Source organism: Esox lucius, chromosome 3 (genome assembly GCF_011004845.1).
Source record: "Esox lucius isolate fEsoLuc1 chromosome 3, fEsoLuc1.pri, whole genome shotgun sequence".
Taxonomy (NCBI): domain Eukaryota; kingdom Metazoa; phylum Chordata; class Actinopteri; order Esociformes; family Esocidae; genus Esox; species Esox lucius.
Genome location: NC_047571.1, coordinates 16288265 through 16309756, shown reverse-complemented (window position 1 = coordinate 16309756; position 21492 = coordinate 16288265). Strand labels below are relative to the sequence as shown.

Below are 21492 nucleotides of genomic sequence, written 5' to 3'. Positions count from 1 at the left end.
CACAGGAGAAAAAGAGCCAGCAGGTGCTGAAGTCAGTGGTTAACACTGACACAAATTGTTGCTGCTGTTATTGATTAAACTATAGCGTCACATTTAGAAGGCCTAGAGACTAGAATAAGTCAGGTGAAATTATATGGTGAATCAGATGAAAAAGTAGTAAGTTGGCTAAAATCATAGTAAGTTACCGTAAGTGAAATGCTAAAGTAAGTTCGGTAAAATGATGCACAACAATGACAGGAAAATAATTGAATGCCCATAAAAATAAATGCCCATGTAAAATAATTGTGGTAGAAGCATTGCAGGATTTTGGGGATGTTTAAAAAGGTCTCTTTTGAATTATGGGACATTTTTAAAGGAAACAATTATGTATTAATTTCCTCATAAATAGTTGCAGATGTGATATGAGGGGTCACCAGACAGTCTACATGGGAGGTGCAGGATACATTTCTAGCATTTCTAAACTATTTCAGTCCATATTAAATGTTTAAGGTTTCATTACACTCTATAAGGAAAGTATAAAATGACAGCGATGTGTAAATCTATGTTTTACAAGTCTTGTGTACTTCAGATAGCATTTATTTTGGTGGGGGAGTTCTCTCTATTTTCATTAATTTAAGAAGCTTATTATCATTTCAAATGACTCAATCTTTTTGTGGGAACATTTTGCATAAATATGTTTGGTGGTTGGTTCCCTGATTTATTGTGTCTCTGTGCCATGGCTAAACTGTATGGTATGTTTCAAAACTCCAGGTGCTAAAATTAGAAACAGCCCAGAGATCTCTGCCTCGAGTGACAACAGATTCTTTTTGGTGGCTCAAAAAGATGCTACACTTCCTATTTCCCTGGTTTCAAAAAGGTTAAACAAATAGCGGTTTTGGAATCATGTTGAAATCATGCTGCGTGAGTGAGTGTGTGTGTGTGTGTGTGTGTGTGTGTTTGTGTGTTAGCAAAGATTATTAGGATTTATCTATATTTTGTAGACTTCCAAATCAGCACAGGATAATGTACATCTTAACTGAGTGAGGCGAACTGGGGGGTTAGCCACTGTTGAATTGAATTATTAGGCACTGTAAATATATAAATATTTTTTTCTTCGTTTCTTTCTATTTCTTTCGCTGGCGTGAGGAGCATCTGTTTCCCTTTAGCCGTGTCGCTGCATATGCTTGGGGAGAAGGAAAAAAAGGCAGATCAGACTTACAACAACAGGACCGTAACCTCCTTTGACACCATCAGAATCCCCTGATCCAAGTCACATAACACAACCACACATTAATAGAAACGTAGCATAAACAGCATCATCACAATATCAGCAATTCAACAGAAAATTTGAGCTGTTTTATCAAATATGTTGATACACTAGAGATACATTTTTGATATTCAAAGTCTGGAATGATGGCATAGATTATTATATCAATAAAGATCAGGGGCATGTTCAATGATCCGGGAAAAGAATGGTCATGCACCAGAGCATTTGTATAATTGCTAAAAGCTTTGAAAGTAGTCCTCACAAATAAAAACTGGTTCCTGAAAGGAGCAACAATGACAATTGTAACCCACGTCATCCATTTTGTAAGATTTGCTATGAATTTGCAAGTGCATAAGATCCTGCATCTTTAACTGATATCTGAAGACATGCCCAAAGGTTTCAAATCATAACTGTTATCTTTAGTTTATTAGCATGGCTCTATTTACTTTGTCAGTCTTCTGAACATTTCACTTAGGTCAAAAAGCTCTTGGATGACAGAGAGAAAGGAAGCTTCTCAGCCAAGGAAGAAGATCTAGAGAGTGGACAAGTCTGGGTCCATGTTGCTTGTCAGATTTCATCTGATGTTGAGGCCTGGATTCTTTTTCTATGCTTGATCTAACTTGTGTCATCTGGGGCTGCCTGGCTGGCTGCAGTCAAAGGAAGTCCTATGAGAATAAAGGAGGCATCGTAGACATGGGTTTCAGAAAAGGAGAGTATGGCAGTATAGCTATGCACTTATGAAGTACAAAGAAAAGAGGGTGTTGCAAAGTCGCCATCTTGCAATTCTCCTTGCAAGTACCGCACTTCAGTTGTTAATTTAAATTCTGTCAGATCTAAGATTGACTAGTTGATTTTGAATGTGGATTTTGTTGCCCTGTATCATGAATAAACAATTTACATAATCGCCACACCATGTAGTGATACAAATAAAATACAATTTTCCCTAACATTGCTTTCCATCAATCTTGAAAGACTGGCTCTTACTCTTCTCCTTGCGAGCCAAAATGTGATTGCCTTTGAGTTTTTTTCATCTTTGATCTCTATAGGTGCATGCTTGGGACAAATTGACAACAATGAAAGTGAAAAAGATGGGCACAAAAAAGATTGAAAAGGAAATACAGTATGTTGTGAATCTGAGGGGCACATGGAACTGGCTCCTTCTGAACACAGAGAGAACACCAGAGAGTATTTGTTGCCTGAATGGAACAAACATTCGTCGAATGCCAGAGCAAATCCCTCAAACCTCCCTTTAGACTCTTTTTATTCTTTCAATGTAAGTCCTTTTCCTCTCTCACTTCAGATTGCCTTTGATTGTTGGGGCTTTTGATCATAATGAGTAAAACCACTGAATAATGACTCAAGACATATTTACCACAACACTCTCCAGTACTCTTTTATTAATGTTGGTTAAAACAGTCCACAGACCTGCATGAGGTTTTGCCCATAATATGAACAATACATTTTGGGGGGAAACACATCCATGGGAAGTAAAACCAAAGAAAAGATGTAGGGGTGGAGAAACGGGAGAGTGTGAGACATGGGAATTTTGGGGGGTCTTTTTTCAGACAGCCCCCCTAAAAAGGCAAGATGAAATTAAACGCTCAAAGACCTTTGCATAGTATCTGACCAAGCAGCACCAGTAGAGATGTTGCAAAGATTTAACTCAGCATCAGATTGTCAGAGAAAATGTGAAAAACTCTGTCAATTCTGCGCACAAAAATCACAACAGTTGTGTTTCAAACGTTGTATGAGTAGCTTAATGGGTGTATAGTTTAAAGAAAGTATACTTCTATATATTGATATTCTAAGTAACGCAAATACTGCAGAAAGCAAAATCAAGCATATGGCATGAAGTGAACAAGTTTTCTGGGAGTGGCTGAACATTATGTGAGTTTGAATGTCAAATCATGGATAGCAATATATAATTAAAATGTACAATTTAACAGTTTAATGTCATTTATTGCTTTGTTTAACAGTTTTTTTCTGAAATATTGTTATAAGAGAAAATTAGACAATACATTTAGAATTTGCCATTACCACCAATCCACTTTTCTGGACACTGGACGAAGTGAGTTAGTTAGTTAACATTTGGAAAGATCTTGAAAAAGAAACTCCAGGACTACTCACATTTTGCCAATAAAAATGATTCTATCTACTAAACGTTTGAAGAGCATGTCTCACAAGGACACCAAATGTGGTGAGCATGCAAGCATTGGAAGCTAAGATAGAATACATTATTTTACATCACACAAACAACTTTTATGGATGTTATACTATACATCAAAACACCAAAAACAATACTGACAATGAAAAATAAAGAATCCCCAATGGACATCATTATCTGTCTTCGTTGGTCTTCGTTGTTGAAGTTCAGATCGACACACGCCAACCCCCCTCCTTTTCTGATTTTTCAAGACTGTAGAACATGTAAACAACTCTCAAGACACTTCAATTTGGTCTGTATTGCATCTTTAAGGTCTTCAACTTTGTAACTAATGCTAAAATATTATTGAAATATAATTTCCTAATAAACCTTTTTAGACTCATCTGATACAACCAAAATTCATGACATTTCTTAAACTTGTGAAATAAAGCCTAAATTCTGAGGTATAGCCCTTAGGTATAAGTTTGAACATGTTTATAACAGGAAACTATTGATTATACATGCCTTTCCAAAGGAATTCCTTGCATATGTATGTGAGTCTGTATGTACTGTATACAGTGGGGAGAACAAGTATTTGATAAACTGCCGATTTTGCAGGTTTTCCTACTTACAAATTATGTAGAGGTCTGTAAGTTTTATCATAGGTACACTTCAACTGTGAGAGACAGAATCCAAAACCCAGAAAACCCAGAAAATCACATTGTATGATTTTTTTATAATTAATTAGCATTTTATTGCATGACATAAGTATTTGATCACCTACCAACCAGTAAGAATTCCGGCTCTCACAGACATGTTAGTTTTTCTTTAAGAAGCCCTCCTGTTCTCCACTCATTACCTGTATTAACTGCACCTGTTTGAACTTGTTACCTGTGTAAAAGACACCTGTCCACACACTCAATCAACAGACTCCAACCTCTCCACAATTGCCAAGACCAGAGAGCTGTGTAAGGACATCAGGGATAAAATTGTAGACCTGCACAAGGCTGGGATGGGCTACAGGACAATAGGCAAGCAGCTTGGTGAGAAGGCAACAACTGTTGGCACAATTATTAGAAAATGGAAGAAGTTCAAAATGACGGTCAATCTCCCTTGGTCTGGGGATTCTGTCTCTCACAGTTAAGAGTGTACCTATGATAAAAATTACAGACTTCTACATGCTTTGTAAGTGGGAAAACCTGCAAAATCGGCAGTGTATCAAATACTTGTTCTCCCTACTTTATGTGTGTCTGTGTACGTATACATGTACTTAATATATGCAATAATAAGTGCTAACATTTATGTACTCTCTAATGTAAGTCCCACTGGATCAGAGATCTGCTATATTACTAAAATATGTGTATCCAGTGGGGCACTGGATAGGTTAATATGAACCAGAAAAGCTGTGAAAAAAACAAATTATTGTGTATGAGCTTGAGTATAAATGCAAACAATCCTATTAATCTACTCTTAAATTGAGTTATAAATCATGAATAATTAATTACTTCATTCAAAACATGCATGCCAGAATTATTGGCACCCTTTGAAAATCATAAGAAGAAAATCAAATTGATATATAATGTAATTAAGATTTGAATCTTAAACACACCCGGCACAATGAGAATGGTTCACATGGCAAAAGAATCTCCATGGACCACTGTCGGAAAATTGCTACATTGATTGCCTTGGGTTCACCAATTATCCAAAACTATAATTAGACATCAACTACATGCTGTTTTATGCCAAAATTTATATTTTAAAAGCAGGTAAGAAAGAAGAGTATGGCCATACAGAAAATAACCTAATCCCCACTACGAAGTGTGTTGATGGATCTTTGATGTTGTGGGGTTGTTTCAATTCAAAAGGCACTGGGAACCTTGTTTGGATACATGGCAAACAGGAGGTTTTAGGCCATAACATGTCTACCTCAGGGGGCAAAAAATAGGTTGTCATTGGATCTTCATGCAGGAAAACTAAAGCATACCTCCAAATCCAAACAACAATTCTTCAATGACCACAAAATCATGCTTTTGCAATGGCCATCACTGTCCCATGACCTAAACCCCATAGATAACCTGTGTGATGAGCTGAAGAGGAGAGTCCACAAATGATGACAAAGGACTATGACGATCTTGAGAGTTTCTGTACCTTTTTGTATTTGTTCTCCAACCTCATAAAGCATTATGGGAGATGACTCAAAGCGGTTATCTAGGCTTAGGGAAGGTGCACAAAGTACATAACACAGGGGTGCCAAACATTGTGTCAAGCATTTCTTTGACTAAAGTATTTATTCCATGATGATACAATTTTCACTCAATTAAAGGTTAAATTAATCTGATGTTTTTGAGTGTAAGATCAAGCTGGTAAACAACAATTGCAATTCGCAGACATTTTTACTGGGCTGTCAATAATTCTGGAGGAATCTGTACATGCCTTAGCCCTGGTCTTTATTGACGCCATCATTTCAGACTTCAGCATATACTGTATATATCTATACATCATATACATATATATAAATAAATTCATAAATGCTACAGCTTTGTTTGTTATACACTTGACAACGACATTTGAGTGTGAATTTGGGAAAGGTGTAGTGCAAATATTTGGTAAAGTAGTCAAAGTATAAATAACTTTCCCTGAGACAAATTTTGTTATCTCACATAATTAACCCATGAGCATATACTGAAATAGTGCTGGGTTATATTGATAATGTTTTGTCTAAATTAACTTTTTACCTGTTTGGTAACACAGTAACTACACATGAGGGTTAGAATGGGCTGTCTTAGTGTATGATATACTTTACCTATGGGTTCCGTTCTTTCACCCGTTCAGAGACTTCATTACTGAGAAAAACAGGGAAACCTGACAATCATGAGAAAGACTCCAGGGTGATGTAGTGATGCATATGTATGAGTGGGAGATTTTCTTTACAAGTTTTCACTAAAAAGAGAGAAAAAAGACAGAAACGTCAGCCACACATTGAGCGGGGGCAACTAAACAAAGCTACAGTGAAATGGCAAGAATAAGCATTTTCTAAGTGCACCATAAGTGCTCTGAAAACACAGGGAAGGGGCTATTTGGACGTACAGTAAATTACATTTACCACAAGCCCTGTATCAATAGAAATCACAAATATTTCAGGAACTAGGCATGTCAGCTGAGATGAACTATATCACTTATATTTTCATTAGTAACCTTCTCCGTACATATCTAGATAGTACCAGTCAAAGGTCTGGACACGCCTACTCGTTCAAGGGTATATCATTTTACTATTTCACACATTCTAGAATAATCATGAAGATATCAAAACTATGTAGTAACACATATGGAGGCTTCTAGTTACCAAAAAAGTGTTAAACAAATCTAAATACATCTAGTAGATTCTTTGCATTCTCTCAACCAGTTTCATGAGGTAGTCACCAGCTTGAATGAGGACGTGTCAGAAATTTTGACTGGTACTGTGTATGTATACATATGTATATCTATACATATAAATGCCCATGGATTACCATTAGTACATCTGTTTTCTTTTACTGCACTATTCTTTATTATGTAAAATTATGCCTTGGAAAACATGAGAGCACCTCACTAATCCTGTCACTTTCCACCTGGTGAATTTGACCCAAATTCGCATTTCCCTTGTGCGGCCAGGAGACTGGCTTTTTATTGAAGCCACATGTAACAGAGCCTCACTGACCTGGCAATGTACTTTGACTTGGGAAAGAAAGGAGGGGAAAGAAATTCATCTTCATTCACGACAATATCTTTTTCTCAAACTTAGCTGTTGTGTTTGTTTTTCTTTTCTTTTTTAGAGTAGAGACCAGTTTTTTTCCCAGTGTTTTAACAAAGATAATTTCTATAAATAGTGTAAAGTAATGGACCTGAAACTGATACTTACATTAATAATAGACAGTTTGATATGTTGTTCAAAATGAAACATGCCTGGGAATTCTGGGAAATTTTAAATAATTACCATGAAACTGTTGAGCTCAATCCAGCTGACATACATCATTTCCCCTCCAGTGCATCCATTGTTGTCTATAACGACCAACAAGACGTTTACAGTTCACATTTGAGGTTCCCACATAATAAGGCTAGAAAACAACAGGGAATTACAGTTTCTTGCCTGTAATCCAAAACTACATGTTGTTAGACGACTTGCTCTGTGGTCATGTTGAAAGGGTATAACAGGTTTAGCAAAGCAGGGGTGCTTTCAGTTTGCTTAAACGTTTGGATGGGGAACATATTGTACTGAACAACATCATTCCCCAAAAAAGTTATTGTGTGTTATTGAACAGACTTTGAAGTATGTTTGCCTCGTTCTGTGGGTGTCCTGGAGTGAGGCTCAAAGCAAGGAATGGCATATTTTATGGGCAACTTAGCATTTTGAACCCATAACAGATCCCATCATATATTTTCAAGAAGATGGGCATAACATTATCCACACACGTTTAGAAGCTTCTGGATTTTCAGTGGAAGAGACTAAAGATGGATCCATATCAACTTGAGAGACAAAAACTGTATTTAATGTCTAATCTATGTATATTAATCTATTTATACAGTATAATATTTAATCTATATGCTTTTTATGAGTATGCACGTTACTGCTTCTCCACCCGATCTGTTCTTCTGCTGATGAAAACCTCCCTCCCTTCATAAATCTTATACTCTGCTCTGATCGACCTAATGCAACCCACATCTCTGCATTATATTTATGAAAATCTGATATTCAACCACCTAAATAAAAACTATGCAGCTATTTAAACAAACATTTCTAAAAATCAACAGCCTATATGGCCCTAGGAGACAGATAGGCCATTTAAAGTGATGTTCTTTCACTTAGGCAATGATAGAAGAAATAGCATCAGGCATTCTGAGCAGTAGGCTAGCATTATTTCTCGCTTCATTCATCCGTTTGCATAGCGAATGAACAAGCCCACTGATAAATTCTGATAATTGGCCATGGTGTGGCTGCCCAGAGGTGAAACTCCAGCGCAAGCCTGCTAGCCTTCTAGATAAAGAGCATATAGAGAATAAATCCATGTGCAGAATGTGATCTGTGCATGCGTAGACATTTCAGGGTCTTTAGCAAATGTGATGCTTTATTTTCTAAAGGTCAGAGAAAAGACTTCCCCCGCCACATACTTTTTTGAAATGGTTGTTTAGTAGTGGTGCACGATTTCCATTTGTTTGACGTTCACTTTCTACTTTATTGTACGCAATGCAGGCCTGCCAGTTCTATAAACAGGAGACAAACACTTCCTATTGGCCTGTGGATTACTAGAAGGAAACCGTTTTTTTTATGTTCATGTTGGATGTGTTCAGATGTGATGGTTTCTCGTTCTTGGCTGTCTTGCTTATACTTTTTTCCATCAGCAGTGGCCCCATATAATCTTATTAACTTTCTAGTGTGTCTTTTTCCCCTTGTGCTGATTATTTATCAGGTCCAGCTGGAATGATAAAGTAGTAACAGAGCTGCACTTTCCCTTTTCTCTTTAGACGTGACAACTGTTGTGAGAATGAATATACACTACGTATTCCCCATTTCAGCTATTAGCCCATGGGCCTATGGTGACACAGCCAACAAAACTCAACTCCATGGTATAATGGAGTTGAGCATTGACTAGTGAGGGTGGGATGGAGGCCCAATGTCACATAAAATATGTAATCTATCTTTGTCTTTATGAATGTCTATCTATCTATCTATAACAGATTTCAGCCCCAAAGAATAGCCCATATTCACACATGATATTTTCTTCCTACAATTTACTGTCTGATGTAAATTAAGGCAATTATTTAGGTATTTTATCATGAAAACTGTATTATTTTACAGTTCTTCCACACTAGTAACTGCTCAACTCCATTGCAAACTGTGGAGTTCGGCTTAGTTATAATAATAATAATAGCCAGCCTCATAATAAATGATAGAGTATCTGACAGAACCTATTATCAGCTATTTGACTGTACCTTGTATCACTATCCGTATCCAGCCCCTAGCCCCAGCCTCTCTAGGGCCTGTCCTTCCCATAGACATTCTATACAGAACTGCTGAGTGCACTAGACACCAGTCCCTGCGTTCCGCACGATCCGTACCAGGTTTTAGGGTGGCTGTTGAAAGCCAGCTGCTGCAGAGCAGGGAGCCGGCGCACCGTTTCTCCTCGTCTTGTTTGCTTCAGGAGTCCGACTGGCGCTGGCTTGAGCAGTGTGTTGATGGAGCAGCGCAGAGATTGCCTGGAGCACAAGCCCGAAGCACAAAAACAGACCCCCGAACTGTAGTCGCATTTGACTATTTCAGCATTGTTTTTGCGACTTTCAGAACGGATTGACATCGTCGTGGAAAACGACTGCATCATTTATTACTAGGATATGAGCTGATTTGCTTCTCATTCGCCTAGTGCATTGGAGCTGTGCTATTTTTTTAATTCATTGCGTCCCACGGAAAATGTGGATGCGTGCAACGGGGATATGGGAGAAATCTAGGCCTATTGATTAACTGCACCTCGCTATGGAACAGTTTGTTCGGTCCTTGGGGACTCAAGGACTTGGAGAGAGCCTAACTGCCACAAGAAATAACACAATCTGTCCCTCGCAAGTGAAGCATGCATCGGAACCACCGACGTCTTTGTGTTCCCCGCTTCTTATACCGAGCTTGAGGGGGGCCTCTATCCTGCTGAAGGGGTGACCACTCTTCTTCGGTGCCAAACTGAAATATTCGTCAAACACCATTTAGGACTATCACCCCTAAATGTAAGTATTTAAACATTGGCCTAGCACGCCGACCCCACGTCTGTGCGATTGTTAATCTACTTGGGAGAAGGGCATCTTGTGAGTTTTTAGAGGCTGTGTTGAGAAAATAGACACTTCTTTCTTTACGATATCGGTGCGGCAGGCACTAGTAACGGACATTTTACCGAATTTCACTCCATTTTAAGAACACTTTCTGATTAGCCCACTTGCCATTTATCACGTTTTCGCTACTATAGTAGACTATACACTAAACCCGTCTTTTTTAAATTAGGTATGTAACCTAAATATAGTAAATGAATAACAATTCAAAAATTCATTTTGCCAGACATGAGTGTTTCTCACGTCTGGTAATCCGGGCCCTTGGTTATTGAAATAAAAGTTGCTAGAGGCTCATCCAGATGTGGATTTCTTCGTCGGTCTTCGTGGTTTGATTTCGTTTAATTGTGTTAATTCAAAGTATTTTCTTAAGAACATTGACTAGTTATACAATGAAATGCAATGCATGAATGCATCAACGGTGCTATTACCTGACATCATATGGATTTTATTGTCGCTCTCTAAAGGAGGCGTTTTTATTGTCTCGGTTTTGGTAATTAGACTAGATTTCATCTCACCTGATGCCGAGGTTTGGGGTGAGACATTGTAAAATAAACAGTAGCATATGGTCACATTGGGTTATTCCACAAATACAATTTAAATGTAGGCTATGTAGTAGAGTGACCTGACTGTATTATTTTTCCAGGTAGCACGCTGTCAATTACAGAAGTGGTGTGATAGACTGTCACATAAATGTAACATCTTCCGTTATCCCATTACACGTAATCCCGAGGACACAACGACCTAAGTAGCTGAACGTCAGTTGCTGTCTTCGTCTACCTCTCCATTTTGCGGCTGTAAAATGAGATCATTTCACTGAACATGTATAATTCACAGATATCTAAGCCAGCCATGTGTGATGACACACACAGAGAGACACACAGGCACACCAGTACCTTATCTTACTCGCCCTAAGAGCACAACATCTCATGGTCTCACTTGCTAGCATGAATAAAGATAGGCTACTGTAGAAGACATTAAATAATACAGCCAGTCCTCACACAGGTACCACGGGTTCATTCCAGCCCGTGGTTCAAGCAGAGCAGGCATAGACGAAGAGAGAGGTCTTCATAATCTTTAATGGAGGATTCGTATTATGAATCATCAACCCATGTCAAAATAAACGAGGCCAAAATGTCAAAGCATGCACCCTAACCACTATATTTGACTAGGGAGCTATACTCGTTTAGCACATTAATTCCTATTCCAAGCGGATGACACAGCTGGCAAATAACTTGACCAGAATGATTAGTTGAAGTTTATTAGTAATTCGTTTAGCTCTAGCTAGCCTGTAGGCTATACAGTATCACGGAGGCGAGGCAGTGCCTTACCTGTAGACACACCGCCCAACTCACAACAGGGGCTTAATGTTTTTGTCCGCTTATTCCATTGTCTACACTGGCGATGCAGCCAATTTAACTAGGTCATAACAAAATGGGAATTTACTTGAGAAAATGTGCTGTTAGCATTCAAATAAGTTTACTGGATAACCAATACTGGTATAGCGTAGGTTTATACGTGATAGTAAATTCTCAATAATATTACAATGTTTGCGGGAACAAATGTTCCGTTGTCCCGTCTCCCCTCCTCTTCCCCGCCCTATACGATCTCTCTGAGGGTTGGTCCATTTGTCCAGGCCCGCGTCTCCAGGGGAAGTGCCATTTCATCTCACATCGGCTCTGGCACAAATGGCTTCAATCTATGCAAGTGTGATTTCCAGCAGTTTTTTGTAACCGTTGATTTACATATCAAAGTGGCTGCCTTTCAACGGAGAAAACTTGATATACCAGCACCCTTCCCCCAAAAATGTTGTCTTGAGAGGGATGGGTGGTGGTGGGCCATAGAATAAGAGTGCGGTTGTTTGCTTGAGACCACTGTACACATTATTTAATGCAGCGTCAATACTCTCTCTTTTCTCTCTCTCTCTCTCTCTCTCTCTCTCTCTTCTCTCCCTCTCTCTCTGTGTGAGAGAGCTTGTGTTGGATTCCAAATGCGTATTTATTTAGGATTGACAGAGTTGGTAGGCCGCCATGGTTCAAACCAAAATCCCCAAAGTAAGTAGAAAAATGTGAAAACTGCATGTTTTACGTGGGGATTTTGGTGGGGGTTTATTTAAATAAGAGGACTAGTTCTTGTTAAAATGTTTTGTTTGTTGTTAATCATGACATTTTATTAATTAAAAATGTAAAAATGCAACAAATCTTTTGCAAACTATTGCCTCTCACAATATAAAATAATGTATACTTGGATGAAAAACAGTCATTTTATAAACACAGTGCAAGAACAACTACAGTGCCTGCCAGTATGGTTCATGGGACATATTGTGTAATTATAGTTTTGTTAAATACATGTAGTATGTTTTAAATAAGAATGAATTAAGCTATTTTTCTCGAATGTATATTTCAGGACTGTTTTTTGTTAATTACACGTTTACTGAAAAATTACACAGATTTCTGGAGGCCTCTTTGAGAGGTGTGTGTAAAGAACAGTTTCGAACAACCAATGGCCTCTGTGGGTTTTTTTTTTTGTCACAGAGATAATGTTTATTTTCCATGCAATGCAGCTGTTGCTCGGCTCTGAAAGAATGCCTTGCTGTGTGTAGTCTGGCTGCCTTTCTTTTTTATTTATTCCCTTTGTCTTGTGAAACATTGCCTAATAGGGATGTTGAACACAAATGAGATCTGGAAGAGTCAAAGACATCATGATTGATGTAAATGGCAGGGCTAGTGTATAAGGCTGTGCATCTGACACTTCTCCCAGGGGTTAGTGGCCCTGATCACTGTGCTTCTCTCTCTAATGAAGTGAAGGCAGCGCTCCCCTGCCCGCCGCGGCCCCGGAACAACCCCCGATGCCACGTCATGCACTGAGAGCCTTGTTTCCTGTGCTCTCACACAATCAAATCTGAGAAAGAAGGCACACATAGAGGGTGGGAGGAGACAGAGGGAAGCTCACCTGCCATCTTCACTCACAAGGGGCCAGTTTGACAGCTGTTTTCTTTTTCTCAGAGACACTGAGACACTTTCAAAAGTTAGGAACAAACAGCTGGAGATGGAGAGAATTTGAGGAAGAGAAAGAGAGCAATGTAGGGGAGGTAGAAGTAGATGGGTTGGGCTGATTGGAATTTGTCTTAATTGCCAATGTCCATCATAGCTGTTTCATCATCTGTCTTCCTCCTTTTTATAGCTGCTTAGGTAAATGGACTGAGACTGGAACAAATGACATTGTGTTAGGTTAGGTTAGCTGACCCATTCGATGAATGTATGCCTTTCGTATTTCTACGGAGAAGAGGGCATTGGAAAGGGTAAAAATCTCCCTCACCACCCATGGTGCTTTAAATGACAGTTAACTTTCCCCCACTGCTTCTCAAATGGATGTTTAATGATCAACAGAAGCCCCGGAGCTGAGCTATAGAGCAAGGCAGCCCTGGATATGTTCTCACCAAACAGCTCCCACCCTGCCGACCAACTCTAGTTCCTATAATACAGAACACTTTTCCCTCTGTTAAGAAAGCAAGCGCCCTCAGTGCTGTTAAAGCCCCCACATCATCTGGAGGGGAGTGGAGGGGCTGGTGGTTTTGAGTGATGGATGATCTTTTGGGTCTTTTGGGTCCGTGTTTAACCCTTTGGAGTGTGTAAAGCTGGCCCAGTGGGAGATGTGTCGCTGGGGTGTGATGGATGGCTGGGGGTCCTTAGCCTCCATCTATCAGGAGATTAGTACTGACCTGTGAGTTGTCCAGATCGCCTTCAGAGATTCTCTGTGATGCTCTACCACCACTGGACTGGAGTCCATTAGCATAAGAAGACACTACTCTGAGACTTTCTCAGGGGAATGGACAGATGATGTGCTTCATTTGGTGGTCTCCTATACCTTCAGGTCACAGGAAGCATGGAGATTATAAAGGTCAGGTGGAATGCTTTTGTCTTGGGAGGTTGGATTAGGACATGGCCAATCTGAGGCCTGCTATGAATTATGTTCTTTTGTAATCCATGATTTATAGAAATGGCAAGTTTTCCATATGGGACCCATGCTATTGGAGTCAGGTTTCATTTTTGAAGAATTGTTCATTTGAGTTAGACAGACATATATAAAACTGGACTTAAAGCGTCTTCTCCAAGGACTCTCCATGATTATCTTTGTTTATCTGGGCCAGGGTTTCCCAAACTCAGCCCTGGGGCCTCTCATGCCTCTCATGCATGCAAGTTTTGATTTTGCCCTATAGCACTACAAAAAATAAAAATCTCATCATTAAGTTTTGATTATCTGAGTAATCTATTAAGTGCTAGGGCAAAAACTAAAATGTCCACCCTTGGGAGGCCTCAAGAACGAGTTGGTGAAAATCTGATCTGGGCTATCACCGTTGTGTATATCCATCCCATTTCTCTTGTGCCTTAAAACTGTAAATTCATCAAAAAATGTGTTATATTAATATTAAAATGTCTAAATAAATTCCATAACTTATCCTGTTGATCAAAGTTTTCTATTTTTATAATAGCAAGTAATATCCTTATCTCAGAAAACCATTCACTATTTTTCTATCAAACCAATGCCTTTCTATTGAATTTATCTCTAGGGCCTGTTCTCCTGATATACACATTGCATTTGTCTGTAAAATGGTTTCAGAGGAGAACTTGAGCAAATAACCGTCAGACTAGAATTTTTTAACAGACGCCAGGGGCTTTCTGGTCAGTGACGAAACACCACTGTAATCCAAATTTAGCTAGAATGATAAATGGTGTTTGTTGAGAATTAAAAACATGTTTTATGAAGTTTTAATTGTTATGCTTTGCTCACATATTGGATAACATAAGTAGAGACAAGAAAACAAGTTTATATTCCCTGTGGGTTCAGCCGAGGCTCTTTTACTTTGTGCGTGCATTGTCAAAGTCACAAACATAAATGTCACCTCCCACGATATTGCTGGCATTTGATGTAAGGAGTTTTTTCCCCATCAGAAGTCCGTTATTGCCAATATCAAAGAGCAAGTTTGTGGGTGTAATGCAATACTTCCGGAGACACAACATCACCATCACATGGTCTTTAACTAGCCGCCACTTTAATAATGTCAATTTTGCAGGGAGTTGGTGCCACGCATAGATCCAACCATTATGTATTTTAATGCGAGAAAGCCAGTGTCAGAGACCTTGAATGGACCTTGGACATTTGATTGGCAGCCCCCTGTCTGTCACCCTATCTGACATACTATGTGAACCAGGGAATGATGGGAAGGGAACACATATAGCCTATTATCCAGCTGGCGAGGTCGCACTTTCATTGAGCTCTGTCCTTCTTCCTGTCTTCCATGCGGCTCTGTCAATCTTTCTGTCTTTCACACGGCTCTGTCCATCCTGGTACATGATTTTGGTTTTAATACTGTCCTATCATAGTGTAACTGAGAAAACATGACTTCAAAATTTTTGAATAGTCCCGTCAAATCAGTTGTGTGAAGATTACTGAACGTGTGGTCTGTTGTTTTTCTATTAGGTTATTTTGTATTCATATTGGCTCTGACCTGTGACTCTAGATACCATTTACCAGCTTGCTTGATAATTCTTTAAAACAGATAAATAGATTTCTTGTATGTGACTGTCAGTTTCAAATTGATTAGATGATTTTTCTAGGCACCCAAAGCACTCTTCATATTACGATACCTGCTTTATATCCCCCTCCTGAAAAACAACACGCTCTGCAGTGCAATGTCCTCACTACTGCTCTGGGACGTTGGGATTTAGGCTTAAGACCAAATGTCCTCTTCTGCTCGGTAAGATTGTGTACGTCCGTGAAGGAGAATGTGACAGTTTTGGGATATTGGATAGTAAACTGGATATTTATAGGTTTAACCTTTTTTCAGATAATTTGTCCATCAATGCTGACAACAATCAGATGTTACAGTATCAATAACCTAATTATTTTTTTGTGGTTTGCTATTGCTATCCTCAGGCCTCACAAGAAATAACTCCCTGTTAATTCTGTCTGCTTGGTGTTTGCCAAGACATCCGTTCGCAGTCCAAGTGACAAAGCAATTTTCCCATTCAAACTTTTAAACCAGAATTCTTCGTTTGCCCCTGTTCACTTCCTTGTTGAGTTGTTAGGATTTATTTCATTTCAAAAGCTTCCTGAAGGCCTAGATGCGGCGAACAGAGAGATACTGAGAGGAGATACTGACAGCAAAAAGGAGAGAGAAAGGGGGAGACATAGAGTGTGTGTATGAGAGAAAGGGGGGTTGAGAAAGAAAGAAAATAAGTAAAAAAGGAGAGTGAGGAGGAAAGAAAGAGAAAGAACGAACAGGCTCTGTTGTTGATCAGCCAAGCAAATCAGATCTTGATATTTGGAGAGCAGAGTTGTGATTGCTGATTGCTCTGGCAGTTTTAATTACAGAGTCATAAGCAGCCTGTCTTCTCTGCTGAACCCAGTTAACTATCAACCATGCTTAAAGGGAACAAATAATTACTTTGTCGATGGTTAGAATAATAGAAAAAAAAATGTAATATTTTTTTTTTTTGGGGGGGGGGGGGGGCAATAGGCACAATAAAAAAATATTTAAAGCCCCCTGCAGTGTTTTTAATTACATGTAAATCATCAGTGTGTCTGATAAATCCCTGTGTGTTTTTTATTTTAATATGTATTTTTATTAATACTTTTTATGAGCCTCCCTTGGTTTCTGGAAGGCTCTGTCTATTCAGATTTTATAGAGCCCACCCCCTTACCCAGATGACCAGTCATTGGTCTGTTATCAAAAGATTTGTGACATCATGCTACAAGTACGATCCAACCAAACAGTCCCATGTTCCAGTTTATTTTTCAAATTTTTTACACAAAAAGATAAAGACCTTAATTCCAACTATTTCAGAGTGTAGACGGCGTAGTGGAACTACTGTGAAAACGCCCCAGACATTCACATTTCTTACCGCTGTGATTACAAGCAGGATTTAGTGTTTTGAGAAGATTTATTTGATATCGCCTATGCTTGGTATCTAACCTTACCCATCATCTTAATGAGGAACACCATGTCAATACAAAGACAAAAAAGGTACATGAAGGTTCATGAAAATATTTCTTTGACTTTTAGCATAACATACATAATATTTTTTCCCTATAGGAAATCTGAGCTGAGTCTTAAACCCTTTTCAGCCAATCCTTGCATATGGATAGTGCTATAGATTGAACAAGGCTTATTTTCAGCATACAGGTTTGTGTCATGCGCTCCAGGACCTTTGTTAGGACATTTTAATTACAGCCGAGCCGGGGTGTAATTGATCTAGGCTTAGAGGGATTTCTCTGTCACTGAGAAAGGCCTAGTTGTTAATACAGGCCAGTGAATGCTTCCACCTCTGCTTATAAAGAGCCTATCCTTCCACTGGTGTTGTGCAAACGAATAGAGATGGCAATAGGCTGATATTTATTCACTACCTGTGCCTTTTATTTAGTTTAATTTATATATTCACCCCCAATATAACTAGGTTTGTGTGGTTCAATCAGACAGGATGTAGTGCAGTGTTCTGTCTTTTTTAACAAGGACATAGCTAGTGAGCTAGCACATCAGAGTATTTCCACTGTGCCTTAATTTAGAAGGGTAGATTCTGTGCTAGATTTTTTATGACAAAATTGGCCTCAGAGGAGCAGGTTAGCAAGCTAAGCTACATAGTATACCTTTGGAAGAGAGATTTCAGAGATATTCAGTTGCCCTAATTAACATGTAACAAACGCGGTAATTACTGTAGTAACACTGTAGTAGATAAACATTAATTACTATATAACTATATTAAAATGTGGTGTTGCGGTATCCGTAATGTCCAATGAAACATACATTAATATGATTCCACAGTAATTACACAGTTGGAGCAGGGAATGTGTAATTGCACCTTTTCTTGCTGGGTCTTATTTTGCCCTTTTACACTACTGATGTTATTACACGCTGTGTTGTTCCACTTAACTGATACTAAAATGCTGCCTGGTGTGTTTTACCTTAATGGAGTGACTACCACCAAGTCCACAGGTAATCCCAATGTTGAAATCGTCTTGATTTACTGATTTAAAAAGGCTTGGAAGTGGTAAAAAGTTTCACAAGGCGCATCCTGTCATTCAGTATTTTTCCGTGTTATTGCCCACTTCAAAGGGTATACGGAATGTTAATTGTAAGAAATTGTAGTTCCTTGAATTACCCGGTCTTTGCCTATATGTAAATACCTCTGTAACTACTGTTATTCTACCCTTATTATTGTATTAGCGGTAGCATTTGCATTTTGTTTAAATATTTTACACTCTCCCACAAGCACTTGGTCAACAAAACAGTAAATACAGACGTTGGGTGGACAATTGTGCTGTTTCCCCAATTGAGGATTCCATCTTGAGCCTGCAGCACCAATCAAATATGTTGTCAACTAAGAGCCTATTTAGACCACAACAATTGTCGTGATAACATTTTTATCTAAATGAAATTAACATTATATGTAAATATATATATATGTGTGTGTATGTGTTTGTGTGTATATATATATATATATATATGTGTGTATGTGTGTGTGTGTGTGTGTATATATTATATGTGTTTATGGAGCTAAAGGGACCTACAGATCCAGACTTCCCAAGTCACTGCTCATTCCACTCAAATACACATTAACATCGTCTTCAGACCTCAGCAGCCACGGGTGTCTGTGGGAAAAGTGTCCCACGTTACCTTGGAAGGAGACATGGGACAATTGACATTTTCACCTGTTTACACTCAGAAAAAAATGATCTCTGACGCAAATCTGCCGTCGGGTCTATCGCAGTGGAAGATCGCTGTGACTCCCTTCCAGTGAGATCTTTATAGTGCCATCATTCTACTCTAGCATGCACCTAGGTATTTTGCGATGCAACTTTTTAATTTAGGAGCACTGGTGTGCCAAGCACAATTCAAGATTTTAGCTTTCAATTTGCTTTGTGTGTGCCTACATTTTCTACTTTCTTCATGTGCTCCTTCGGAAACGTGCCCTCTGTGCCACCTACTGTGTCCTCTTAACTCATTCTCCTGTGGAGCACTTCTTCATGGTTGCTATGTTGTCACCCACCATTCTAAAAATTTTATCAGGCTGTTAGATAATGCTTCCTGATGACGGTGAATTATTGATGGTCTTGTTCCTATGAGTGGGACAGGGCAGGCTTTTAACTCTCTGAGCTGCCTGGCTGCCTGCCGCTGCAGACCTGCCTGGTCTCTGCAGAGGTAACTAGGGGACACTGCACACTCTGTCTACTCCAGTATTGGGCTATGACTAATCCACAGAATAAACACCAGTCTACTCCAGTACTGGGCTAAACCTAATCCAGAGAATAAGTACCAGTCTACTCCAGTACTGGGCTAAACCTAATCCAGAGAATAAGTACCAGTCTACTCCAGTACTGGGCTAAACCTAATCCAGAGAATAAGTACCAGTCTACTCCAGTACTGGGCTAAACCTAATCCAGAGAATAAGTACCAGTCTACTCCAGTACTGGGCTTAACCTAATCCAGAGAATAAGTACCAGTCTACTCCAGTACTGGGCTAAACCAAATCCAGAGAATAAGGGAAACTTATGTTGAAAAGTACTGTAGCCATGTTGAAAAGTACTGCAGCCATGTTGAAAAGTACTGCAGCTTCTTTGCTTTATTTGGAACATTGAGGCGGACATGTTTGCTAGTTTCTAATATCATGATTTTGGCTGAATAGAGGACAGTTGTGTGCGAGTGCATCAACATATAGAGTTGTCTATAAGAAAAAGCTTTGGCTTTGAAGACATTCTCTTGCGATTTCTGAAAGTATACGTTTGCATAGTGATATCCCGAGAAATAAATCCAGTAAAGTAGATTAAAGAAAAGAGTAAAACAAAGGTGTTCTTAGCGATAGCACAATTCGGTCACCAGAGGAGAGATACAAAAATGAGGCGAGGCCCAACCCCCTGCCTGTGCCAAGTCATGACATACCTGGACCACCTATTGAGACGCCCCTTTTGATAAACAAAGCAGGCGTTAAATGAGGTGAGGAGGATACTGCAGTGCCACATTAAGGCCTAGCCCTCTATTGTAGGCAACTTAGTGAAAGCGAGATGGAAGTGATTAGCAAACAGACGACTGGGTGAACCAGTCAAACCAGTTCCTGACTTCTCCTGGGAAGTGGCGTTGGACACGGAAGAGTTTCGGGTTTGACAGTAAACGCCGGTTAGGCTTCTGAACATACCCTCCCCCCGTCAACTAGCTTCTGTGTGATTGGTCGGCGCTATTCAACAGACGTATTTGCGGCATTGTCGTTTTTTGTTGGCTTGCCGTTTTGGGTTTGCCGTATGTTGTGTGTGAACGCGCTGTGCGTGTGTTTGCGCATGTATGTGTCTGTGTAAAGGTTCCCGTCAATTGTTATGTCTCCTTGACCTCGTGTCTGACTGTTGTTGTGTACAGTTGTGCTCGCGCACGCGCGCGCGCGCACGCGCACGCACGCAGGCACACACACCGGCGGTCCCAGTGACAGTGACCTGTATGGATGGGAAGCAGCGCAGGTGTGTTGCTGCAGATCGTGTTTACAGCAGCGTGTAATATATTTCACCTTGTTAGGTGTGAAGTTCCTAACACGTTGCCTGCTGGGGAATCTAGCTGTTCCTGTCCTTCAGCCAAGGTTCTCACAGTGTTTTCACATTTTCGCATTCAGCAAATAATCACTGACATTTCATGCTGCTTACTTTTTACTTGTTGTTAATATGTGTCTATGTGAGGTTGCCAAGTCAACCACAGTGTATCTTTGTGTTTGTGTGAGCCAAGGGTGGGTAGATGAGGGTCGTCGCGCGCGCGCGCGTGTGTGTCTTTATGAGGAGGCGCTCTTGCTCTAATGCCGGACCCCGTCTGTGTGTTTCGAACAAGTATGGATAAAGAGCATGTGGGTGTGCGAGAGGAGGATGGGAAGCGAAGGAGCGGACGGAAGGACGGAGGAGAGAAGGATGGAGGACAAGGGGACCGAGGAAGGGAGGAGTGTTTGTGTGTGAAGATGTGAAGGCCTCACAGACTGATTGAAAAGAGACGCTCTGTGTGTCATGTCAGGGGTCTCTGACTGACCTTCACTGTTTAACTCACTGTGGGAAGGTCAGCCTATTCATTCCATTGCCGCCAAGCTGTGGTGTTACCGAGCTGGCAGGGAGCGAGAGGTGTTGTAACGGTTAATGAAACTGACGTTTAAATGCTTTTTTAAAAGTCTTATTGCTCTATTGTCTCTGATTGTTCTTTGTCTCGTTTCTATTAAAAATGCACTCATAATATATTTGG

General features: G+C 39.7%; 1 protein-coding gene across 14 annotated transcripts in view; it reads left to right on the top strand.

Moving 5' to 3' along the window:
* The first annotated feature begins 9525 nt into the window (after positions 1-9525).
* The window catches only part of LOC105019322 (adhesion G protein-coupled receptor L2), an 88016-nt gene continuing 76049 nt past the window's right edge, over positions 9526-21492 (top strand). For 4 of the 14 annotated variants that reach the window (XM_010885402.3, XM_020045257.2, XM_020045263.2 and 1 more), the window contains exon 1: positions 9531-10136. The gene's annotated coding sequence lies outside the window, so the exon portion shown is untranslated. Of the gene's footprint in view, positions 10137-21492 lie in introns of all 14 variants that reach the window. The other 10 variants (XM_010885431.4, XM_029116521.2, XM_010885420.3 and 7 more) reach the window with 4 other exon arrangements.